Raw genomic sequence first — 22,983 nt, 5'->3', positions numbered from 1 at the left:
AATCAGAGGGTAAACTGTGACAGCTGAAGAAATGGGGGGAGGTAGGGAGATGGGTGGGAGAGAGGTAAAATGGAAAAAAACGGGAGCAAAGGGGGATAAAAGGTAAGAAGGGGGGATTTGCTTTAAACTTGCTTTTACTCCGAGTCAGTAAATGTGTTGCGTCAACACAAAAGTAACACAATGTATTTATATAATCCAGAAAGTAGCCAGCATAATCAAGGACCCCATTCACCCAGGGCATTCTCTCTTCCACCTTCTTCTATCAGAAAAAATACAAAAGTGTTTTACTTTTACAGATACGAAAGTCTGAGGTTGAGTACCAACCGACTCAAGAACAGTTTTTTCCTGTTACCATTGGACTTTTGAATGGACCTACCTCGCACTAAGCTGATCTTTCTCTACACCCTGGCAATGCCTGTAACACTACATTCTGCACTCGCTCCTTTCTTTCTCTATGTACAGTATGCTTTGTCTGTATAGCACGCAAGAAACAATACTTATCACTGTATCCCAATATATGTGACCATAATAAATCAAAGAAATCACCGGGATTGCTTTAAGAGGGAGATCTCAATGGACTCAACTTATGATAAAATCTTGGATACTTCCAAATTTGTTGTGTTTATTCAGAACGTTGCCCTTTAAAAGGCAGATGTTACCAGTGAAAGATATTATTTTATGTGTTTCCCTCTCTTTCTCTCGGGAAGTTGAAATGGTTCCTGTTTGGGTATAAGTTGGATCCTGAAGGGAATTTGGGAAATGTGTTGATGGCAGGAGTTTGCCTCTAAAGTTTTTTAAAGTTTAAAGCTCATTCATTAGTCACAAGTAAGGCATACATTAACACTACAATGAAGTTACTGAGAAAATCCCCGAGTTGCCATACCTTGGCGCTTGTTCGGGTCAATGCAGCTAACCAGCATGTCTTTCAGACTGCAAGAGGAAACTGGAGCACTCGGAGGAAACCCATGCAGACATGGGGAGAATGTGCAGACTCCACGCAGACAATGACCCAAGCCAAGAATTGAACCGGGGTCCCCGGCACTGTGAGGCAGCAGTGCTAACCACTGTGTCACCATGCCGCCCATAATTGAGCATCTCTCATTGGGCAACTTCCTGATGCCAAACCACTCGATTAGATACTGAGTGCTTGACAAGGAAGGGACTCCCTCTGGGGACCTGAAAACAGCCCAACAGGATTTTCTATTTGGGCCCCCCTGAGTCAGCGGCAATTGGCCTTCCCACTGCTGGGTTAATATTAGCGGCAGTGGGTGAGGTTCTTTAGTGGCAATTAATTGTCCGCTTAAGTACCTCAATTGGGAGTGGTCAGGAAGGCTGCCTATGTACCATTCCATTCCAGATTTATTCCAGGATTTTCCAACTATCCCAACCCATCTTGCTGAGGTGGGTTCTTCAGTGACAGAGGCAGCCCACCATTGGTCACCACCAGGATCTTCCAGTCCCGCCAACATGATGACAATTTTCATACTCACCCATCCCACCACTGGGGAACACACAGTGAGTGTCGACATGAACAAGGCCAGAAGATCCTGCCAGCAGGAAAGGCAGGAAAATCCCACCCTTAATTTGGCAGAGTTGGCAAAATAGCGAGGAGCTCACACACTAACCTCAAACCCATGGTTCTGAAAGAACTTGAACTCACAGCCTTCTGCTCTGAAGCCAAGCATCACAGGTTAAAATGACATAGTAGATATTTAAACCTCAAAACATGGTAATAAAAGAATGTTGACAATCCAAAGAAGTGTAGGTTAGGTGGGTTGCCCTTGCGAAATATCCCTTTAGTGTCCAAAGATATGCAGGTTTGGGGGATTGGCCATGCTAACTTGCTCCTCAGTGTCCAAAGATGTGCATGTTAGGAGGATTGGCCATGCTAGATTGCTCCTCAGTGTCCAAAGGTGGATTGACTATGTTCAATGAGTGGGGTTATGGGGATAGAGCATGGGGTCGGCCCAAGTAGAGTGCTCTTTCAGAGAGTTGGTGCAAATTTGATGTGCTGAATGGCCCCCTTCTACACTATACTGATTCTATAGATACTGTTTGTCTCTCCACTCACACTGCCTGAGTATTTCCAGCACTTTATCTTTTCATTTTGAAATTCCAGCATGTAGAGTAGCTTGCTTCTGCACCGGTGATGAGCAATAATGTTTAGCTAAAGTTTAAAGTTTATTTATAGGTGTCACAAGTAGACTTACATTAACATTGCAATGAAGTTGCTGTGAAAATCCCCTAGTCGTCACACTCCAGCGCCTGTTTGGGTACACTGAGGGTGAATTTAGAACCTAAGCAGCACGTCTTTCAGACTGTAGGAGGAAACTGGAGCACCCGGAAGAAACCCACGCAGACATGGGGAGAACGTGCAGACTTCGCACAAATGGTGACCCAAGCTGGGAATCAAACACGGGTCCCTGGCACTGTGAGGCAGCAGTGTTATCCGCTGCGCCACCATGCTATCCCTTAGACAGAGTAAGAAGTCTGACAACACCAGGTTTAAGTCCAACTGATTTATTTGATAGTAAACTCACAAGCTTTTGGGGTTAGTCCCTTCGTCAGGTGAATGGAGAGTTCTGGCCTCAGACAGAGCATATAACAGCACAGACAGTTTATAGATTACTGATTAGAATGCGAATCTTTACACCTAACCTGCTGTTCAAGTCTTAAAGTGGCCGACAATGTGAGTGGAAGGAGCACTGATCACAGGTTAAAGAGGTGTGTATTGTCTCCAGACAGTACGGTAAGTGAGGTTTTGCAAACCCACGCAAGTCACGGGGTTTCAGATAGTGCAACATGAACCCAAGATCCTTGTTGAGACCGTCCTCATGTGTGCGGAACAAGTTCCGGTTTGCAAAACCTCACTTACTGAACTGTCTGGAGACAATACACATCTCTTTAACCTGTGATCAGTGCTCCTTCCACTCACATTGTCGGCCACTTTAAGACTTGAACAGCAGGTTAGGTGTAAAGATTCGCATTCTAATCAGTAATCTGTAAACTGTCTGTGCTTTATATGCCCTGTCTGAGGCCAGAACTCTCCATTCACCTGACGAAGGGACTAACCCCAAAAGCTTGTGAGCTTACTATCAAATAAATCGGTTGGACTGAAACCTGGTGTTGTCAGACTTTTTACTGTGTTTACCCCAGTCCAACGCCGGCATATCCACATCATCCCTTAGACAGAGCCAGAGATACATTAACTGAACAAAACAGCTGTTGCTACTGTATCTCTGGGCTTGTGTCTGCCGAGCAGACGAGTCTACTTTAATGAACATTTTGCAAAGGATTCACGATTGTCTGATCTGCAGTCAGTAACAGTATCTTGTTTAAACAATCTTGTTTCCGTGAGACTGAACTGGACAATTACCTCTCACGAAAGAAATAAGAGTTGGGAAAAAAAAAATCCAGCTGGCGTGAACTGAATCTATTGAACTATCACTGGGCCCAGAGTGTATTGCCTGGCTGGAGGAGCTAGCTCCCAGACCCCTGGCTCATTCCCAAACAGTTTATTTTTCATCTTTATCTTCAGGATATATGGTGAGACTCATGATTTTCAAATAAAAATTTGATACTTTTTCATATATATCACAGCTGCTAGGGGTGGGAATTGTTGCTGTTTTATATCCCTGACAGTAAGAAAGAAAGATTTTATTATATTTGGAGATGGCCCCACAGTGGTTCAGAACTACTGAATGACTTTTCATAGGATCATAGAATCCCTACAACGCAGAAGAGGCCATTCAGCCCATCAAGTCTGCACTGACTCTCTTGTCCAGGCCCTCTCCTCTTCCCTATCCCCTTAACCCCACACATTCACAATGGCCAATCCATCTAACCTAGGCATCTTGGGACGTTAAGGGGCAATTTAGCACGGCCAATCTGCCTTACCTGCACATTTTGGATGCTAAAGGGATATTCAGCATAGCTAATTCACCTAACCCGTGCATCTTTGGAGTGTGGGAGAAAGCCGGAGCACCTGGAGGAAACCCACGCAGACACAGGGAGAATGGGTAGAATCCACACAGACAGAGACCCAAGCCAGGAATTGACCCCAGGTTCTTGGCGCTGTGAGGCAACAATGCTAACCATTGTACCATCATGCCACACAAAGAGCAGTCTCCATTAAGTATTTAACTCCCAGATATATCTTGGGCTCCATACAAAGGGCCATCCAGTCTACCCCAACAAGGTATTAATTTCAGAACAGAGACTCCCACATTAGGGCTGGAATTCTCCAGTCTTACCTTCGCAGCCAATGAGAACGGAGAATTTGGCACTCAGCGGGATTGGAGGACCCAGTTGTGGACGAGTTCAGAGAATTCCAGTCAAGATATCCCTATAGATGAGGTCGTCAAGTTTCACGCCAACCTCTTGCTAAGTGTGATGGGCCCTTTGATGTTAAGTAATCACTCGGAATCGCAGGAAAGGCCATTCAGCCCATTGCGTCTTTGTTATTTGCTAGAGCAATCCACTGTTCATTTTCTGTGATCTTGTATCTTTCTCTGCTTCTCACGTTTATCTTTTCTTTCATTAATAGAAGTAATGGTGTGTGCTTCAATGATTCACTGTGATAAAACCTTTCAAACTCTAGCAAGACCTTCCAATCTTGAGAAAAACCCTTCACAATCTTAAACCTCTCCTCTTTGTCCCCTCTAGTGCAATGCTGCAAATAACATGCGGATGCCAAACTTTAGTTTTTAACTTTAACCTTTATCTATGCCATTGTGGGTAAAATTGTAAGATGACAATCGGAATGTGCAAGTGATTTTTAGTTTTGGTTTGATTCGGTTTATTATTGTCGCACATATTAATGTACAGTGAAAAGCATTGTTCCCTATGTGCTACACAGTAATTGACAATGGTAGACTTTTAATTCCAGATATTTTTTATTGATTTAAACTCCGCTACCTGCTATGGTGAGATTTGAACCTAGGTTCCCCAGAGCCTCACTCTAGTTTGATCTGGTTTATTATTTTGTCACGTGTATTAGCATACAGTGAAAAGTATTGTTTCTTAGGTGTTAAACAGACAAACATACTATTCATAGAGAAGGAAAGGAAGAGTGCAGAATGTAGTGTTACAGTCATAGCTAGGGTGCAGAGAAAGTTGGTCTTTCTCTGCACCCTAGCAGAGAACTTGTGAGGTAGTTCATCCAAAGATCTGATGGCAGCAGGGAAGAAATTGTTCTTAAGTCAGTTGGTATGTGTTCTCAGACTTTTGTATCTTTTTCCCGACAGAAGAAGATGGAAAAGAGAATGTCCGGGTTACGTGGGGTCCTCAGTAATGCTGTCTGCTTTTCCGAGGCAGCAGGAAGTGTAGAAAGATGTCGGAATTTTACCGCCTCACACGCCCAAGGCTCGTAAGATCCCGCCTGTGGCCAGCGGAGAATGTCGTTCTGCGAGCCTCGCCTGCCCGATTCTGGAGTGGATGTGCCAGAAAAACTCCGGCCAGAGTCATTGGGTGGGAGGCTGGTTTGAGTGATGGGACTGGGCTTCATTCACAACTCAATGTAGTTTTTTGTGGTCTTGGGCCGCAAAAAAACTACAAAGGGTCGTGAACGAAGCCCAGTTTATTGTCAGAGCTTTGCTTCCATAGTTTCCCAATAGCAGTAGATGTTAAGTAATTATCCACGTGTGAAGTATACTTGTGAGCATTCTGCAAGGTTTCTCAATTAAAGTTAGCAAATATATTAGCAGTGGGTAACACAAGCATCTGAATCAGGAGGTTGTGGGTGCAAATCCCACCTCAGCTGCTGAAATGAAAGAATCTAGGCTGACGCTCCAGCATCAAACCAAGAGAGTGCAGCACTATTGGAGCTGCTAACTTTGGGGTGAGATGTAAATCTGCAGCCTTCTATTGTTCTGAGTTATCACTGCTGAACTGGCCAATATTTACCCCTCAATCAGCATCACTAAATGTTCCTTCCCTGCTGCCATCAAACTCTTGAATGGACTTACCTTGCATTAAGTTGATCTTTCTCTGCACCCTACTTATGACTCATCCCGACATTCTGCACTCCTTTCCTTCTTTATGCATGGTTTGCTTTGACTGTATAGCGCGTGAGAAACAATACTTCCCATGTATACGAATACATGTGAGAAGTAAACTCTCTGGTAATGTTCTATGACTGTAACACTACATTCCGAAAGCCCCTCCTTTCCTTCTCCCCAATGCACTCTATGAATGGGTGCCCTCTGTGTCTGTATAGCGCACAAGAAACAATGCTTTTCACTGTATACTAACACATGCGATAATAGTAAATCAAATCATATCAAATCAGAGTAAAGCGCTGGGGAGCTGGGCTCAAATCTCACTATGGCAGATGGTGGAATTTAAATCAATAAAAAATATCTGGAACTAAAAGTCTACTGATGACCATTGTCGATTGTCGTAAAAAACCCATCTGGTTCGCTAATGTCCTTTAGGGAAGGAAATCTACCGTCCTTACCTGGTCTGGCCTACATGTGAATCCAGAGTCACAGCAATGTTGTTGACTCTTAACTTGTCACAAGGGCAATTAGGGTTGGGCAATAAATATTGGCTGAGTGAGCACTGCCCACATCCCATGAAAAAATAAAAATAGGCATTGTCTCCCTCCCACGTTGTAGAGATGCAGTGCTCTAAAACTGCAATTAAACATTTCCTGAACTTGTTCCTGTATTTCTTTTTTAATTCTCTCTGCTTGGAAGTAATGAACATGTTAAAATCCCAGGCCCTGTCTTCCACATTATTACAGTGCCTGTCTACCATCTACAGAGTGCAAGAGCGTGATGGAATATTCTCCACTTGCCTGGATGAGAGCAGCTCCAACAAAACTCAAGAAGCTTGATACCCCACCCCATCTACCGTCTTAAACATCCACTTTATCCAACACCCACCCACAGTAGCAGCAGTGTGTACCATTTACAAGATGCACTGCAGCAACTCACCAAGGCTCCTTCGACAGCACCTTACAAACACGTGACCTCCACCATCTAGAAGGATAAGATCAGGTGACTGCATGTTACCCTCCAAGCCATCCTGATAGGAACTATATCACCCTTCCTTCAATGTCGCTTGGTCAAATCCTGGAATTTCCTCCCTAACAGCACTGTGAGTGTACTTACATCACATGAACACCAGAGGTTCAAGAAGCAGTGGCACTGTGGCACAGTGGTTAGCACTGCTGCCTCACAGCGCCAGGCACCTGGGTTCAGTTCCGGCCTCGGATCACTGTTGGTGTGGAGTTTGTACGTTCTCCCCATGTCTGCGTGGGTTTCCTCCAGGTGCTCAGGTTTCCTCCCACAGTCCAAAGATGTGTGGGTTAGGTAGATTGGCCGTGCTAAATTGCCCCTTAGTGTCAGGGTAAATGTGTGGGGTTAGGGGAGTAGGGCCTGGATGGGATTGTGGACGGTGCAAACTCGATGGGCCAAATGATCTCCTTCTGCACTGTAGGGATTCTATGATTAGATGAGTTCAACAATGCATGAGCGGACGTTTTTACCACCAACATTCCCTCATAATAAGCAGATTAGGAATTCCCAATGCATCATTTCTAATAAATTTTAGCCATGCCATAATAAGCTGTGTTATTGGAATAGGGCCTGGGTTGGTGCTGACTCGATGGGCTGAATGGTTTCTCTTTGCACTGTACGGACTCTGTGAAGCATATCACTGCCACCTTCTCAATTAGGAATGGGGAATAAGTGTTGGCTAAGCCAGTGACAGCCACACTACATGAAAAATGATTTTAAAGAACTATAAATGAAATGAGACTTCAAAACCGCTGCATTGGCTTTGGGGGGGGTTCCTGAACTTGTGGAAAATGTGATGTAATTGTAAGACTTTCTTCCTTTCTGACCTATATGGTCTTAGGATCACAGCAGCCTTTGGGCACTAAACTGCGGAACGAGCTTGACATTGCTCTTTTATTCAACGTAGATGGATTGCTGTAAACCAAAGAACAGGCAGTATTCGCATTGTACTGAAACATTTGTCAAAGGGAAGCTGCCTCTCAGTTGTTTGTGCATTGAAAGTGCTGTCAGGAAGCAGATGGTTGGTGATCTCTTCCTGATTCTGGTTGAAGAGGCTCGCACATGGAGAGAAGGTGCTGACTCCTGATGAGATGTGACATCGCCAACTGCGTCAACAACTAAACAAAGCGACAAAAAAAATACAGTCCACGTGATCTTCCAAATGGAAAGCTTTTTCCAGGATTGAGTTCCCAACGTAGCCGTGAGCCGAGTTTTAAGGCACAGTGGGTTAGCACTGCTGCTTCACAGCACCACGGACCCTGGTTCGATTCCTGGCTCGGGTCACTGTCCGTGTGGAGTCTGCACGTTCTCCCTGGGTGAGGGAGTTGGGCTTCCTCTGGGTGTTCCGGCTTCCTCCTGCAGCCTGAAAGACGTGCTGGTTAGGTGCATTGGCCGTGCTAAATTCTAAATTCCGGAATAGGCGCCAGAGTGAGGCGACTAGGGGATTTTCACAGGAACTTCATTGCAGTGTTATTATACACCCACTCATGACAAATAAATAAACTATTAAAAGTCCAAAATTAGTAGGCCGCCACTTAGTGGACATTGGATTTAAATCAACGAACATTAGAATTTCGACAGTGCAGAAAGAGGTAATTCAGCCCATTGAGTCTACATCAACAATAATCCCACCCAGGCCTTATCCCCATAACCACACCTATTTTACCCTGCTAATCTCCACAACACTAATGGTCAATTTAGCATGGCCAATCAACCTAACCCATATATCTTTGGAGTGTGGGAGGAAACCGGGGCACTCAGAAGAAACCCACGCAGACTTGGGGAGAACATGCAAACTCCACACAGACAAGTCACCTAAAGCTGGATTTGAACTTGGGTTCGTGGGGCTGAGAGACAGCAGTGCTACTGTGCCACACATGTCCAATCAACGAGACCCACACATATTTATACTGAGAGAAATCAATGTTACAACATTGTGAAAGACCCACAGCCTGTTTAACATCCATGTGGAAACCAATGAAACTGACAGATAGGGGCCTTGGTTCATGTTTTTTCCATTAAAAGTGTTAATGCAGAGACTCTGAACACTGTATTCAAGTGTCAGCCTAGATCATGACTCAAGCCTGGTGTTAGATTCAACCTACAGTCTCCAACAGGGTCAATTATACTTCCAAGCCAAGGGAAATCTGTTCACAGTGAGTGTCTAGCAATGCGAGTCAAAGCTCTGACTCTAATTCCCACTGGACGTTCATTGGGAAGAGTTAGGAAGCGGGATCAGGAAGTTGTGGTTGTAATTGTGAAAGTCAGCATATCTGGGAACTTTGCAATAAGCTTTCACTGTGCGGATGTTTGTTGAAATTTTGATTGCTGGAGATCTGTGGAACACTGCACCAGCCCTGAACTTGAAAGTGTGTTGTTGTTTGTGGAAAATATGATCGAAAATGGAACTTGCTTCATTCATGTCGCACCCGTGTTTTATGGAAGGAAAACCTTGAGTGCTTCCTCCTTTGATTACAACAAAGAGAGAGAGAGAGAAAATCAGTCCATGTCGGTGTTTACCCTCCACATAGCATCAATTTCATTGAATCACAGTCCCTACAGTGCAGAAGAAGGCCATTCGGCCCATCATATCTGCACTGACTCTCTGGCAGAGCATCTAATCCAGGCCTCTCCCCCTGCCATGTCCCTAAAACCCCACATACTTACTCTGTTAATCCACCTAACCAACATATCTTGGGACACCAAGAGGCAATTTAGCATGGCCATTCCACCTAACCTGTACATCTTTGGGACACTAAGGGGAAATTTAGCACAGCCAATCCATCTAACCTGCACATCTTGGGACACTAAGGGAGAGTGTAACCTGGCCAATCTACCCAAGCTGCAATTTTTGGACAATGGGAGGAAACCGGAGCACCCGGAGAGAACCCACACAGACATGGGGAGAATGTGCAAATTCCACACAGACAATCACTCAAGTCAGGAATCAAACCTGGATCCATGGTACTGTGAGGCAGCAGTGCTAACCACTGTGCCACCATGCCACCTTATGTGCCTGCTCTGTTCTCAAACCCCTTTACCCTTAGTTCCTAAAGTTGTTGGTTCTGACTGGCATCAAATCTGTATGAGGTGGATACCCATCTGACTCCTCTCTGATGTGGCAAGCCTTTGGATGCCAGCCAGCTGTGCATTCAGATGTGGAAACCATTTGACCGGGTCTGCAACCCTTCAATCTAATTCCGTGTCGCGGTCAGTTTATAACACACCGTCCACAGTTCAATATTAAACTGGAGATTCCACTGGGCGATGCGAGAGAAATAAATACAAGGTGAAGGAGGGGGCAGGCTGTGTGAAAAATACAAAAAGAAATTTATACATGTGAAGGGTGGGTGCTGCTCTGAGGATGGGATTTAGACGCAGTCTGGATTCTCCAATTGGTATTGAATTTAACACACCTATAACAGGACAACTCTTTCATCCTTGACAACCGCTCAATTTGCGGCAGCAAGAATTATCTACCAAATTAAGTCCTACAAAGATGGTGGTGGCAGATTCCAGTCACAGGTCTTGGAGCCACAATGTTACAGCCATTTCTCTTGACGGGGTTTTCCCATCCCGTTGCTGTGAAGGGAGATTTGGCTGGACACCAAATTCTCGTTGTAGCGGGAGAGAGTGAGGTAAACGGTTGGTAAGGTCATGTCCCCGAGTCTTCCACAGTGTATGAATTCTGACAGCCTTGGAGATGACATTTGTAAATTGTAAAACAAAGATTTATTCCTCCTTTACATAAGCAGAAGAAGGAGCTGATCATACGATTCCTCAAGCGTTCTCCACTATTTGTTGTCGGTGCAGATTCGATGGACTGAATGGCCTCCTGTAGGGTTTCTGTGATTCTGTGATCAGACTTCATCTCTACGCTCTCTGTAATATCCCTTCATCTCCTGAGAGACTTAAGGGGGCAAATTTTCCTCTTCTGCCCGCCATGGGAATCGGAGTGGGTGAGGGGCAGACCATAGCAATGTTCATTAACCTCGAGCAGGATTTTCCAGGTTTTGGGGCCAGCAAGACCTGGAAAATTCCGCCCAAAATGTCTGTCTCAACTTTAAATATAACAAAATGCTGCAGATACTGGGATCTGAAACAAAAACAGAAAAATGCTGGAAAATCTCAGCAGGTCTGACAGCATCTGTATGGATAGAATAGAACCAATGTTACGAAACTGGATGACCCTTCATCAGGCTCTGAATCTGAATCTTCATCAGGCTCTGATGAAGGGTCATCTAGGCTCAAAACGTTGGCTCTATTCTCTCTCCACAGATGCTGTCAGACCTGCTGAGATTTTACAGCATTTTCTGTTTCTGGTTCAGCCTTAAATGTGTTCAGCGATGACCCCTTACAATCCTCTGAGGTGGAGAACTCTGAGGGTTCACAATCCTTTGAGTGAAGAAATTTCTCATCATCTCAGTCCTAAGTGATCAGCGTCTTACCCTGAGATTTGTAATGTTTATTTATTAGTCACAAGTAGGCTTACATTCACACTGTAATGAAGTCACTGTGAAAATCCCCTAGTCGCCACACTCCGGTGCCCGTTCAGGTACACTGAGGGAGAATTTAGCATGGCCAATTCATATAACCTGCACATCTTTGGGCTGTGGGAGGAAATGGAGCACTCGGAGGGAACCCATGCAGACATAGGAAGAATGTGCAAACTCCACACAGATAGTGACCCAAGCTGGGAATCGAACCCAGGTCCCTGGCACTGTGAGGCAGCAGTGCTAATCTCTGCACCACCGTGCCACCCCTTGTTTTTGATTCCTCAGCAAGGGGAAACACCCTCTCATCATCAACTCAGACAACTCCATCATCATAGAATCCTACAGTGCAGAAGGGGACCATTCGGCCCTTCGAGTCTGCACCGACTATAATCCCACCCAGGTCTTATTCCTATAACTCCACACATTTACCCTGCTAATCCACTGACACAAGGGTCAATTAAGTATGGCCAATCAACCTGACCCGCATATCTTTGGACTGTGGGAGGAAACCGGAGCACCCGGAGGAAACCCATACAGACATTGGGAGAATGTGCAGACTCCACACATCTTGAATACTGCAATGAGATCACCTTTCATTCTTGTAAACTCCAGAGAATAGAGGCCTAATTTTCTCAGCCTCTCATCAAAGGACCCCAGGGACAAATTCAGTGATTTATCGCTGTACTGCCTCCAAAGCAAGTATGAACTTCCTTCAATATCGAGACCAAAATTGCACACACTATTCCAGGTGTGGTCTTGTTGAAGTCACAAAGCAAAAAGTCTTTATTCTTGTAATCTAGTCTTCTTTCAGAAAAAGCCAATGTGCTATTTGCTTTCCTAATTGTTTGCTGTCCTTGCATGCTAACTTTTATGAGTATACTTGAATGTTTCTGAATATCAACATTTACAAGTTTCAAGTCTTTTCAAAAACAATCTGCAATCCCACTCTTGGTGGCACAGTGGTTAGCCCTATTGCCTCACAGTGCCACGGACTCGAGTTAGATTCCGGCCTCAGGTGACTGTGTGGAGTTTGCACATTCTCCCCACGTCTGTGTGGGTTTCCTTTGGTTGCTCCAGTTTCCTCCCACAGTCCAAAGATGTGCGGGTTAGGTCAATTGCACCATAGTAAGTTGCACCTTAGTATCCCAAGATTTATAGATTAGAGGGATTAGTGGGATAAATATGTGGGGTTAAGGATATAGGGCCTGGGAAAGATTCCCTGTTGAAGGGTCGGTGCAGACCTAATGCACCGGATGGTCTCCTTCTGCACTGAAGGGATTCTATGATTCCGTTAAGTGAATAAACTCAAGCTTTCTCCCATTATATTTCATCTGTCACCGTGTTCCCGATTCACCGAACCTATCTCTTTGCAGCCTCTTTGTGTCCTTACAGTTTTCATTCCCACCTAGTTCTGTATTGTCAGGAAACACAGATACATTATTTTCCATCTCTATCGCTGGAACTCTACCACCTCACCCGCCACAGAATCGGAGCAGGCGAGGGTCCGACAACGGAAATCTCCATTAACCCTGGGTGGGAATTTCTGGTCTCACTCAAGTGAGGCCATAAAATCGCACCCTTTATTAAGTCATTAACATTGATGATAAATAGCAGAAGACTAAGCACTCATCCTTGGCTGCACCCCATTCGTCATAATCTACTAACCTGAAAAACATTATAGTTAAGAAAGCCCACCAACTTTCTCAGAAGACTAAGGAAATTTGGCATGCCAGCTATGACTCTCACCAACTTTTACAAATGCACCATAGAAAGTGTTCTTTCTGGTTGTATCACAGCTTGGTATGGTTCCTGCTCTGCCCAAGAACACAAGGAATTACAGAAGGTCGTGAATGTAGCCCAATCCATCACGCAAAGCAGCCTCCCATCCATTGACTCTGTCTACAGTTTCTGTTGTCTCAGCAAAGCAACCAACTCGCACCCCTAACCTTCTCTTTTCCACTTTCTTCCATCGGGAAAAAGATACAAAAGTCTGAGGTCACAGCTTCTTCCCTGCTGCTGTCAGACTTTCGAATGGGCCTACCTTGCACTAATTTGATCTTTCTGTACATCTTAGCTATGACGAAATTCTGCACTCTCTCTTTTCCTTCTCTATGAACGGTGTGCTTTGTCAGTATAGCGTGCAAGAAGCAATACTTTTCACTGTATGTTAATACATGTGACAATAATAAATCAAATCAAAATGTCCCATTATCACTTCTTGCTGACTCCTTTCTGCTAACCAATCCTCTATCCATGTTAATATATCACCCCCAACTCCATGAACCCTTACTTTGTGCAAGTATGCTACATCTACTTGTTCTCCTTTATCTACATTACAAGTTATATTCTCAAAAGACTCTCATAAATTTGTTAAACAAGATTTTACTTTCACAAAGCCATGTAGACTTGTTCTAATCGTATTTTACTTTTCAAAATGCATTGTTAAGACTTCCTCAGTTATAGACTCCAGCACTTTCCCGATGACTGATGTCAGGCTCACTGGCCTATTGTTCCCTGCTTTCCTCCTTTTTCCATTCTTGAATAGTGGTGTTACAGGAAGGATGTGTTGGCCTTGGAAAGCATCCAGAGGAAGTTCAGAAGAATAGTCCCAGGATTGAAAGGCTTGACATATGAGGAGTGTTTGAAGACTCTGGGTCAGTACTCAATGGAGTTTAGAAGGATGAGTGGGGAATCCCATTGAGGCTCACAGAATATTGAAAAGCCTGGATAGAGTGGATTGGGGAAGATGTTTCCATCAGTAGGACAGGCTAGAATCCGAAAGCAAAGTATTAGAGTAAAGAGATGACCCTTTAGAGCTGAGATAAGGAGGAATTTCTTCCGACAGGGGATGATGAATCTATGTAATTCATTGCCGCAGAAGGCTGTGGGGGCTGAGTCATTGAGTTTATTTAAGACAGAGATTCTTAATTGGTAAGGGGATCAAAGGTTATAGGGAAAAGGCGGGAGGATGGGGTTGAGAAACTTATCAGTCATGATCAAATAGCAGAGCAAACCCAATGGCTGAATTCTGCTCTGATATTTTATATTTGTTAACTTCCAGTCTGTTGGGACTGCTCCAAAATCGAGGGAATTTTAGAATATCATAAATAATGCATCCATTAGCTCTGCAGCCACTTCTTTTAGATCCTTAGGGTGTAGGCCATCAAATCCCAAGGTTTTTTGGAATTTAAAGAACAAAGAACGAAGAAAATTACAGCACAGGAACAGGCCCTTCGGCCCTCCAAACCTGTATCAGCCATGCTGCCTAACTGAACTAAAGCCCCCTATCCTTCCGGGGACCATATCCCTCTATTCCCATCCTATTTATGTATTTTTCAAGACGCCCCTTAAAAGTCACCATTGTATCTGCTTCCACGACCTCCCCCAGCAGCGAGTTCCAGGCACTGGGAAAAAACCTGCCTCATACATCTCAGTTCCTGGGGTTTCTCCAGTACGTTCCACACATCTATCTGCTTTAATGAGTGTGGTGATATGGATAGTGGTCAGGTGGAGGTGTCCTGTTTGACTTTTCTCCTCCCTATTGAAGGCCAGTTGTAACACCTAAATATTCATGGTGACATGTGAGGGAGTTTTAGAAGTATACACACCCATTATGCTGGATGCTGGATGAATGCAGCTCCAGCAAGACACCATCCAGGACAAAGAAGGCCACCTGATTGATACCCCATCCACCCACCTTAAACATTCATTCCCTTCACCATCCCAGCCCTGAGTGGCAGCAATCTGTACTATCCACAAGATGCAATGCACCAACTTGCCAAAGATCCTTCCCGACCCACAAACTCTATCAAAGTAAAGTTAAAGTTTATTTATTGGTCACAAGTAGCCTTACATTAACACTGCAATGAAGTTACTGTGAAAATCCCCTAGTCGCCACAGTGCGGCACCTGAGGGAGAATTTAGCATAACCAATTCACCTAACCTGTACAACTTTCAGACTGTGAGAGGGAACCAGAGCACCCAGAGGAAACCCATACAGACATGGGGAGAATGTGCAAACTCCACACAGACAGTGACCAGAGCCAGGAATGGTACGCGGTTCCCTGGCGCTGTGAGGCAGCAGTGCTAACCACTGTGCCACCGTGCCGCCCTAGAAAGACAACCAGAAGACCAATTAGAAAGACAAGGATACAGATTCATGGGAACACAACCACCTGCATCTTCCTCTCTAAGTCATTCACCATGCTGACTTGGAATTATATCGCTGTTCTTTCACTGTCACTGGGTAAAAATCTGGGAAATCTCTGCCTAACAGCAATGAATGTATCTCTGCGCTATGGACTGCAGTATTTGTGAAGGCACCTCTTTGCTTGTTCCCAAGGAATTAGAGACAATCACATCCCAGGAATGAACTTATGAAACAGGTTAATAAAGTTGCAAGGCACCATCTTACCAACCATTCACACCACGCTCCCACTGCAGGGGGGACGGAGAATTTGGTGTCCAGCCAAATCTCCGTTCACTGCAGCAGGAAGGGAAAATCCCGCCAGTGGGAATGGCGGTAACATTCCAGTTGTAGTCTATTTTTTTCTTGCTTTTCGAATTTGGGAGTAGATATTGATCTAGTTTCTCTGAACACGCATTTTTGCAATAAAATTATTTTATGAGAGGGTTGCGAAAGGAACACACAGCTGCATCACAGGAAAAAGAACAACAACTTGCATTAAAAAACACAGTTTAATCGACGGGCAAAGGTACATTGTTAGTACGTTGTGTAACTTAAGTACCAAAATAATGTCTCTAATTGATGATTTCCTGGTATTAGACTCTCTCTGGAGTCTGCTTTGAAACCCATTAGTCTCTATTTTGTTCAGAAGCAGCCTTAGCAGCAACATCAAGCACTAAGCTGATGGAACAGTGATACTGCAACTGGAATATCAGTGAACTAATGGCTTAGATTGACTTAACCCTTCTGTATCTTTATCCTATATGCCTAACACCTTGGAAACATTATATCACAATTTAATTAAATAGTAGTTTTACAATATTCATTTGCTTTAACCATATTGAGCAAACATTAAAATGAGCGATTTCCATTTCCCCAAGGAACCTCAAAGCTTTGGAGTAGAAGGAAGTAATTTACTCCCTAGAGCTGGCTTTATGAAGATTGCCCAATTCCTTATCACATTTGACCCCTATACAATATAACTAATAGGAGCAGGCCATTCAGCCCTTCAAGCCTTCTCCTCCATTCAATATGACCATGGCTAACCCTCGATCTCAGTGCCTTCTCCCCATACTTTCTGATGCCATTAAAATCTAAGAAAATCTATCTCTTTCTTGAAGATATTCAGTGGCATGGCCTCCACAGCCTTCAGTGGTGGAGAATTCCATCGGTTCACTACCTTTTGAGTGAAGAAAGTTTTCCTCATCCCAGATCCTACCCCATATCCTGAGACTGTGTCCCCTGATTCTAGTTTCTCCAACCAAGGAAAACATCCTCTCTGCATTTTCTCTGTCCAGCCCTGTTAGAATTTTGTACATTTCAATTAGATCCCCTCTCATTCTTCTAAAACTTAGTGATCACAGGCCCAGTCAACCAAATTTCTCCTCATAGGACAACCCCACCAACCCCAATATCTGCCTAGCGAACCCCTACTGCACTCCCACTATGCAAATATATCCTTGTCCTGGCTTAAGACAATTCACACTTCTTTAACCTGTGTCTATCTCTCTCTCCACTCGCATTGCCTGTACCTGAAAAGACTCGATTATCTGTAAAGACTCACATTCCAACAATTATCTTGCAGATGTGTTTTTTGCCTATATATGGTTTGTTTGTGAACCCACCTCTTCACTCACCTGATGAAGGAGCAGCGCAGATTTCAAATAAACCTGTCGGACTTTAACCTGGTGTTGTGAGACTTCTTATTGTATCCTTTCTTAGGTAGCCAAAATTGCTTGCAGTACTCCATGTGAGATCCCACCAAGACCCTGAATATCTTCATACATTTGCTTAACAATAATTCATCAACCTCAGTTTTAAAATAAGCATTTGATCTAGCATCAGTTGCCCTTTGCAGAGAGGAGTTCCAAACTTCTACGATCCTTCGTGTGGAGACATGTTCCTTAATGTCACTCCTGAAAGGTCTGCTTCAAATTTTTTTTGTCCCTATCCTTAATCCAAGCCTCCCCATCTACTGAAACCTTTTCTCTCCGTTTACTCCACCAGTTTCACTTAATATCCTGAAGACTTTGATCATATTGTCCTTTAACCTTCTAAATCCAAATGAATACAACTAATATTTGTGTCACCTCATCTCATAATTTAGTCCTGGACTTTGACAAAATACCACATAAAACTGAGGCTCCTGGAATAGGAGGTCAGTGACCGATTGGACAAAAGGAAATTGGTTTAAGGACAGAAATGGGGAGGTGATGGCCCAGTGGTATTATGTCTAGATTATTAATCCAGAAACTCAGCTAATGTTCTGGGGGTCTGGGTTTGAATCCCGCTACGGCAGCTGGTAGAATTTGAATACAATAAAAAAAATCTGGAATTAAGAATCTACTGATGATCGTGAAACCATTGTCGATTGGCAGAAAGCCCATCTGGTTCACTAATGTCTTTTAGGGAAGGAAATCTGACGTCCTTAACCAGTCTGGCCTACACGTGATACCAGACTGATAGCAGTGTGGTTGACTCTGAATTGCCATTGGGCAACTAGGGATGGGCAATAAATGTTGGCCAGCCAGCGACGCCCCGGGTCGAATGAATGAATTAAAAAAAAAGCTGGTCACATTTGCCGATTATTTTCCAGGTTGGAGGATGGTGGTTTGTGGTGTTCCCCTAGGTTCAATGCACAGGCCACTGCTATTTTTTTTCTGCACATAAATGACTCAGACCTTGGAATACTTGGGCTGGCATTGTTCGATCATTCATGCCAGTAGGATTCTATTGTCCCGCTGCGGTGAAGAGAGGTCTGGCTGAGCACCAAATTCTCTGTCCTCACTTCTGCGGTGATGGGGCATGGATGGCCGGAGAATTCTGTCCAGCGTAGCATTTCAAAATTTGCCACTGATTCCCATTTGGAAGAGGGGAAAACAGTGAGGATGATGGCAATCACCAGCAACGTGACATAGATAGGCTAGCAGAATGGGCAGACAAGGAGTTTAATGTAGAGAAACGTGAGGTGATGCATTTTGAAGGAGGGATGGGGAAAGGCGATATACTTTAGTGGCAGAGTTCTATAGATTGGACGGGAACAGGGAGATCTGGGAATATATGTGCATCAATCGATAAAGTGCCGGGTGCATTGAGCATTAGCAAAGCGTTTGAGTCCTTGGGGCTTTACAGAAGCAAAAGCAGGAAAATTATGCTGAGCCCTTATAAAGTTCTGATTAGACCCAAACTGGACTCAGTTCTGGGGTCAACACACTTTGGGAAGTGTGATGTGGAGTTGCTGGCATTGAACTGGAGTAGGCGCAGTAAATAGTCTCACCACAGCAGGTTAAAGTCCAACAGGTTTATTTGATAGCACGAGGTTTTGGAGCACTGCCCCTTCATCAGGTGAGTCAAGGGAAGTATGTAAGGGTACTTGAGAGGTGCAGAGGAGATACTGGAATGGCTCCAGGGATGGTGGATTCTAGTTATAAAGTTCAAATTGCTCTCCCTGAAGCAAAGGGGATTGAAGGGAGATTTGATAGAAGAAGGTTTGGAAAGGTAGACAAAAGAAAAATGGCTTCCATTGGCTGATTATACAAGGAATAGGGATCCAAGGTTTTGGACAACAGATGTAAGAGACATACAAGGAAGTAGTTTTTGTGCAGATTGAGTCAAAATGACCTGGAAATCACAGCCCATGAGTCGCAGGGGGGGCAAAAACAATCAAAGATTTCAAAAGGAAATTATGTGGGTTCTTGAAGGGAATGGACATGCAGAGCTACAGGAATCATGCTGGAGATTGACTACATTGCTCTGAGGTAGGCGGTCATGGCCCCAATTGCCTCCTTCTGTGCCTCTATGCTCTGAGTCCCAGTATCATTTTGATAAACCTACACTGCACCCTTTCCAAGACTTAGACCGGCAACATGAGGTCATAGGGATTTCAGGATTGAATGTGGCATTAATCCATTGTCATCTGAGATCAGGGGATTGTAATTTGCTTTGTAAGTTTTTTAACAGGAAGTAGTTACCCAGGCTGCTACAGGGCTACACGCACAGTCCATTAGAATCCTTCATCAAAGGAAGCCAGTCGATTAATCCAAAAACAAACACTATTTTGCTGCAGTTTTAATAAACTAAAATCCTGGTAGAGCAAAGTTACAGGGCAGGAGGTTCAGGACTAGAATTGACATCATTAGGACCGATATCTTCACATAGAGATTTCTGGATCCTGGAATTCATTGCTAGAAGGGTGTTGGAAGGCAGGGAACTGGAAAGGCTGGGTGACACAGTGGCATAGTGGTTAGCACTGCTGTCGCATAGCACCAGGGACCCAGGTTTGAGTTCTGGCTTGGGTCACCAACTGTGTGGAGTTTGCATGTTCTCCCCGTGTCTGCATGAGTTTCCTCCAGGCGCTCTGGTTTCCTCCCACACTCCGAAATGCTGGTTAGGTACACAGGCCATGATAAATTCTCCCTCAGTGTACCTGAACAGGTGCCAGAGTGTGGCGACTGGGGGATTCCCACAGTAACTTCATTGCAGTGTTAATGTGAGCCTACCTGTGCCACAAATAAATAAACTTAAAAAAAAAATTAACTCAATGCGCTATGGTTAGTGATGGGAAAGGATTTGGGAAATTATGTCTGAAAACTTCAGCAACACAGCAAATAGAAATGGAAGCAGAAGGGGCAATGTTTGGGTGCTGTGTTTTGGCCGTAAGTGGTTATGGGTTTGATTGGAGGGGTGGGCTCAGTGTGATGAAGGTACTTGGCCAATTGTGGGTTAAGTGGCAGATTGAATTGGAGTGAGTGGTCTCAGGAGGAGGCAGTGGCATTGTTGCTGGACTACAAATCCAGGGAGCCAGGATAATCCTCTGTGGACCTGGATTTGAATCCCAGAATGACAGATGGTGAAATTTGAATACAATAAAAAAAATCTGGAATTAAAAGTCTAATGATGACCTTAAAATTATTGTCATAAAAACCCATCTGCTTCACTATAATCCTTCAGGGAAGGAAATCCGCTGTCCTTACCTGGTCTGGCCTACATGCGACTCCAGAGCCACAGCAATGTGGTTGACTCTTAAATACCTTCAAGAATGGGCAATAAATGCTGGCCCAGCCAGCGGTGCCCACATCCCTTGAATAAATTAAAAACAAAGGTGACTTGAGGATGGCATCAGTTTTGCTACCTTTTGGCTAGAGGATGCTTTAAATTATCCAGCCCTAATATTGGGAAGGTAACTGGAGAGAGAGAATTAAAAACATCATGTTAATAACCTTATGGCAACCTTAAAAGGATAATGGAGAAGGCAAGCAGATATTCCACATGCTACAATGGGACTTTGGCCTGTGTCTCAGACTCCCTGCCACTTGGGATTTTGGCTGTTCCCAAAGTTATAGCAGCTCCTTGGTTGGAGGTAATTTCAGATTATCCTGGGTGTAGAACCTTAGTCTTCTTCAGCCTCTTAACAAACTTCAAGTCTGCTCCCAACGAAGCATCATTGACCTGAATCATTGAGTGAAATTTTACAGCTCCTCCCATCAGTGAGATTTTCCAGTCACGCTGAGGTCAACAGAGCCTTGAATGGCCCCTGCCCCCAATACCTGGGGCTGTAAGATTCCACTACGTTTCTCTCCCCACAGATGCTGCCTGAACCAGTGAATATTTCTTGTATTTTCTGTTTTCTGTTTCTGATTTCCAGCATTCACAGTACTTTTGTTCTACTTTTTTCTTCCTGGATGCCTGTAGCCTTGTTAAAAAGGTAAAGTTTATTAGTCACAAGTAGGTTTACATCAACACTGCAATGAAGTTACAGTGAAAATCCCCAAGTTGCCACATTCCAGAGCCTGTTCAGATACACTGAGGAAGATTTTAGTATGGCCAATGCACCTAACCAGCATATCTTTGGAGTGTAGGAGGAAACCGGATCACCCAGAGGAAATCCACGCAGACACGGAGAGAATGTGCAGACTCCTCACAGACAGTGACCCAAGCCGGGAATCGAATCCGGGTCCCTGGCGCTGTGAGGCAGTAGTGCGAACCACTGTGCCACCATCTCAATCAGCATCTTTTAAGATCTGTACTGATAATTTTCAACAATTTTCTCTGCATCTGGGCGCAAGATTCTAATTAAAAACTCACTGGGTGGAATCTTACCATTGGGCAGGATTTTCTCACCCCGGCACAGTGAACGGAAATATGGCTGGTCGCCAAATTCTCTGACTTTGCTGCAGCGACACTGTGGCATGAATGGCAGGTAAGATTGCACTCTTAGGATTTTCTCTGTCACAGTGGCTCACAAATTAAACATTTCTGTAGTAATCCAGAGTTTAAGCTTCTCTAAGCTTTTCTCATCATCACTCTTGACTGTTTCACATCTTGCGTTCAGTTTTGATCGTTCTCTCTGCATTGGACAATAGAATGGTTAAAAAATAGGCATAAAAACTTAAAGATCTGAATCAAAAACCAGATCTGAATGGGCTTTAAGAGCATAACAGCAAATATTAATGGGAGCAGGAATAGGCCATATTGCCTCTAGCGTCTCCTCCACCGTTTGGTAAGATTATCACTGATCTTCAGCATGGTGGCACAATGGTTAGCACTGCTGCCTCACAGTACCTGGAACCCGGGTTCAGTTCCAGCCTCGAGTGACTGAGTGTGTGGAGTTTGCATGTTCTTCCCCTGTCGGCATGGGTTTCCTCCAAAGATGTGCAGGATTGTTTGATTGGCCACACTGAATTGCCTCTTAACGATTCGGATTAGTGGGGTAACCATGTGGGGTTACAGGCTTAGGCTCTGGGTAGGATACTCTGTTGGAGAATCAGTGTAGATATAATGGGCTGAATGGCCTCATTCTGCACTGTAGGGATTCTATGACTTTTGTCCTCCATCATCTAGGCTGTGAAAAGCCAGGTGAAGCGACAAGTGGCAAGATCGTGTCACCAAATACCCTGGGATGGCTAAAGAAATGCTTGTGATTTGATGATATCATGACTGCTAACCCCTGTCCCTGAGAGAAAGCACGATTGTGCAGACACTGAGTGGCTTGCTTTCAGAAACCCCCACATATGCCCCAGTCCTTGCCCTATCTAACATAGATAAATAGCTAGCACCACAGAGAGTTTTATATATAGCACAGAAACAGCTCATTTGCTCCAACTGTGAAAGTCAGTCTTTCTTCTTCACACGAGCCTTCAAGCACCCCACTTCATCGTAATCTTATCAGCATAATCTTCAATTCCTCTCATATATTTATCTAATTTCCACTGAAGTGCATCTTTGCTTATTCGTGAATGCAGTGTCAAGTTTTACATTCGTATGGTTGCTACGGCAAGAA

The sequence above is a fragment of the Carcharhinus amblyrhynchos genome, chromosome 26 (assembly GCF_965287045.1).
Source record: "Carcharhinus amblyrhynchos chromosome 26, sCarAmb.v2.hapA, whole genome shotgun sequence".
In the NCBI taxonomy this organism is placed as follows: domain Eukaryota; kingdom Metazoa; phylum Chordata; class Chondrichthyes; order Carcharhiniformes; family Carcharhinidae; genus Carcharhinus; species Carcharhinus amblyrhynchos.
This window is presented reverse-complemented; position numbering follows the sequence as displayed.